Source organism: Coturnix japonica, unplaced genomic scaffold (genome assembly GCF_001577835.2).
Source record: "Coturnix japonica isolate 7356 unplaced genomic scaffold, Coturnix japonica 2.1 chrUnrandom519, whole genome shotgun sequence".
In the NCBI taxonomy this organism is placed as follows: Eukaryota; Metazoa; Chordata; class Aves; order Galliformes; family Phasianidae; genus Coturnix; species Coturnix japonica.
Window position 1 is genome coordinate 20,980 of NW_015439905.1, and position 4,398 is coordinate 25,377.

Below are 4,398 nucleotides of genomic sequence, written 5' to 3' on the forward strand. Positions count from 1 at the left end.
CAGGGATGGGGATGGGGACAGGGACAAGGGATGGGGATGGGGACAGGGATGGAGATGGGGACAGGGATGGGGACAGGGATGGGGACATGATGGCTATGGGGACGGGGACAAGGGATGGGGACAGGGATGGAGATGGGGACGGGGACAAGGGATGGGGACGGGGATGGAGATGGAGACAACAGTGGGGACAGGGATGGGGACAGAGAGGGGGACAGGGATGGGGATGGGGACGGGGACAAGGGATGGGGACAAGGGATGGGGATGGGGAGAAGGGATGGGGACAAGGGATGGGGACAGGGGATGAGGTGACAAAGGTGGCGGGGGGAGCAGGGACAGGGAACAAGGGTGGCAAAGGGACAAAAGATGGGGCAGGGGACAAGGGGAGTGTGGGGACAGGGGACAAGGGCACTGCGAGGACAGGGGACAAAGAGAGGACGATGGGGACAAGGGGATCGTGGGGATGAGGGATGTGGAGCAGGGGGTGAGGGAAAGGGGAGGGGGAATGGGGAGGAGATGGAGGGGACTGGGGACAAGGGAGCAGGGTGGCACAGGGATAAGGGACAGGGATGGGTGGGGTTGATGGGGGTTTGGGGACAGAGGTCAAGGACGGGGGGACAAGGGACAAGGGGACACCGGAGAGGGGATGGGGGAAGGGGATAAGGGACATGGGGAGGGGACAAGGGACACGGGGAGGTGATAATGGACTGGATAAGGGGACAAGGGACAGGGGAGAGGGGACAAGGGACATGGGGAGGTGATAAGGGATGGGGTAAGGGGATTAGGGACAGGGGAGAGGGGACAAGGGACATGGGGAGGGGACAAGGGATGCGGGGAGATGATGAGGGACAGGGTAAGGGGATAAGGGACAGAGGGAGAGGGGACAAGGGACACAGGAAGGGAACAAGGGATGGGAGAGGGGACAAGGGATGGGAGAGGGGACAAGGGACATGGGGAGGTGATAAGGGACGGGGTAAGGGGATAAGGGACAAGGGAGAGGGGGACAAGGGACACGGAGAAGGGGACAAGGGATGGGAGAGGAGACAAGGGACATGGGGAGGGGATAAGGGACAGGGAAAGGGGACAAGGGATAAGGGGAGGGGACAAGGGACATGGGGAGGGGACAAGAAACAGGAGAGGGGATAAGGGACAAGGGAGAGGGGACGGGGGAAGGGGATAAGGGACATGGGAAGGGGATGAAGGGACAAGGGAGAGGGGACAAGGGATGGGAGAGGGGACAAGGGACATGGGCAAGGGGGACAACAGACTGGGGCCAAGGGGATAAGGGATGAAGGATGGGGACAAGGAGTGGGACAGGGGACAAGGGGAGGGGGACGGGGGTGGGAGAGGGGACAAAGAATGGGCCAAGGGGACAACGGGTGAAGGACTGGGGCTGGGGTGGGACAGGGCACAAAGAGTGGGGGGCAGAGGACAAGGATGAAGGATGGGGGAGGGGAGGGACAGGGGACAAGGGGACAAGGAACAAGGCACAAGGCACAAGGGACAGGGGACAAGGAGTGGGACAAGGGATGAGGAACAGGGGACAAGGGGAGGGAGGGCACAGGAGGGGGAAGAATATAAGGGGGCAGGGAAGAGGGCAAGGGGAGGAATGGGGACAAGAGTGGACAAGGGACAAGGGGGCGGATGGGATTTGGGGCAGGGTGGGGGACGGGGGACCCACACACAGACGGACACAAAAAGAGTGGGGCATTAGGGGAGACAGAGGAAATGGGGATGGAGGAATATTGGGTCGGGCAGGGGTTGGGGACCCACCGACATCCACACTGGTGGATCATAAGAGTGGGACACATGCTAAAGGGACTAAGGGGATGGGACATACAGGAGTGGGACAGGGATGGGTTGGGGATAGGGGGACAACAACAGTGCGGACAAGGGACGCGGGGGGGGGACAGAGATGGGATGGTGGTGGATAAGGATCGGGACAGGGAAACAGAGCTCGGGACCCCACGGGACAAGGGGGGGACAAAGATGGGAACGGGGGGGACACAGGAAGGGGACAGAGATGGGTGGGGACAAAGGGGGGACGGAGACAACAGAGTGGGACAGGTGGAAAAGGGGAAACAGTAGGGACAAGGGTGACAGACACCACACGAGTGGGGACAGCGGACAAGGGGGGGAGACGAGGGACCTGAAGAGACAAATACATAACCAGGAAAGCACATCAACATACAAGGAGGATCCAATAGGGGGAACAATCACAACACGAGGGACAAAAGCGGCGAACAAGCTGAATGGAGGACCAGAGGGCCCGCGGCAACAAGAAGATGCAGCACTTTGCCCGCGCGGCACAGCGAACGCTGCCAACGCGGCGCCACACCAGGGCCGCACGCGCGCCGCCACACCAGACCGCGCGGGACCTCGGACGCCACTCAGCCCGCGCTCCCACACCGCACACGGCTGGGGAGCAAAGGGACAAGGGGTGGGGATACAGAGATCAGGATTGGGGGACAAGGAGTGGGACAGGGGACAAGGGGGGGACGAGCCACCGACGAGCAATGGTGCACAGGGGATGCTGAGATCGATCACCAAATGGTCACGCTTAGGTGCACTCAAAGTCATATTTGGGTAGCACACCCAGGCAATCGTTGGAGGTGCACACCAGGGCATTTTTGGGTGACACTACTGTGGGAGACAACATAGGTGCAATGGAGACAATGGTGCCACCGGAATGGTGCCATCAAGGGTCAATGTTTGGGCCGACCAAGGTCATATCTGGGTGCGCATTTCAACGGTCACCCGTGTACCACAGTTGGTGCCATCAAAGGTCATAATCTTGGGGTGCCACCAAAATGGTCATGTTTGGGTCCACCAAGGTCATGTAGGTGCCACGCGAACGACAAGGTCAATCTGGTGGGTGCCACATCGAAGGTCATCGTGGGTCGACCATCAGAGGACGTCAATTGCTAGTGGGTGCGCCACATGGTCATGTTGGTAGGTCCATCATAAGGTCATGTAGGGTGCCACTCAAGGAGTTTCAAGGCATGCTCATCGAGTGCGCATTGTCCACTATCAAGAGTTCGCTGTATGGGGCCAACCCCTCAAGGTCATGTACGGTGTCCATCAAAGGTAGTAGTGCCCATCCAATGTCATCTGGGTAAGGTGGACGCATTCAAAGATGGCGTACCCATACTCGTAGGTTGCGCAACCAACGGGCTCAATGAGTAGAGGGTCTGCGATAACTCAAGCGTCTTTGAACGTGACCAAACTTCAAAGCGTGAGAGTCATGTTGTGTTGCCACCAAGTGATCGAAGTGAACGGCCTCTAATCAATGCGTCAATGTAGGGATGCAGATCCAAAGGTTCCATATTGGTGCCTCACCAGTGGCAAAGTGCATCAGTTTGTTAACCGTGCTCCACAAGCCAAGTTCCATGGTGGGCGGCCACCAATGTCATCGTAAGTGCCGAGTCCAAGTCATTGTTAGGTCCATCAAGGGTCCTGTGGGTGCCACCAGTAAGGTCATGTAAGGTCCATCTAAGGTCATGTAGGTGCCAATCAGAGGTCATATTGGGTGCCACCAAGGGTATGTTGGGTGCCATCAAAGGTCAAATGTAGGTGCCAAATCAAGGTCATGCGTTGGATGCGCCGCACCAAAGGTATGTTGGGCTGCCATAAGGTATGTAGTGCCACAAAGCGTTCATCGTAGGGTGCCAGTCTAAAGGTCATGTTGTGGGTACTGCCACCAAGGGTCATTGTAAGGTGCCACCACCAGGTCATTGTCAAGGTGCCATCAAGGTCATGTCACGGTTGCCACCACCACATGAGTCTAATTGGTACCACCAAGGTCAATGTACCGCCCGCCGATCATAGGTCCATCGGTATGGTGCCATCAAGTCCATACCGGTCAGTGCCACCAAAGGTCAATGATTAAGTGCCGATCCAAGGTTCATGTAGGGCATCAAGGTACAATTGTGACCATCAAGGTTTCATGTAGGTGCCATCATCAAGGTCATGTTGGAGTTGCCATCAAGTACATAGTGTGCCATCAAGGTCCATGTAGCGTGCCACCAACGGTATGTAAGTGCCACCAAAGATTCATGTTGGTGCCACTCAATTGTCACATTTGGTGCCACCAGTCATGTAGGCCTACCAAGGTCAAATGTAGGTCCAACAAGGTCAATTGTGGTGCCACCAAGTCATAGTAGGTGCCAATCAGGTCATGTAGGTGCCACCCAAAGGTCAGTGGTGCCAATCAAGTCATCGTAGGTCCACCAAGGTGCAGTATGTGCACCAAAGGTCAATCGTAAGTGCCACGAAGGGCACCGTTGGTGCCACCAACGGCATGTAAGCGTAGCCACCAAGTCATGTGGGGTGCAATCAAGGTCAATTGTGGTTGCATCAAGGTCATTAAGGTGCCTATCAAGGTCAGTAGGGCAGAGATCA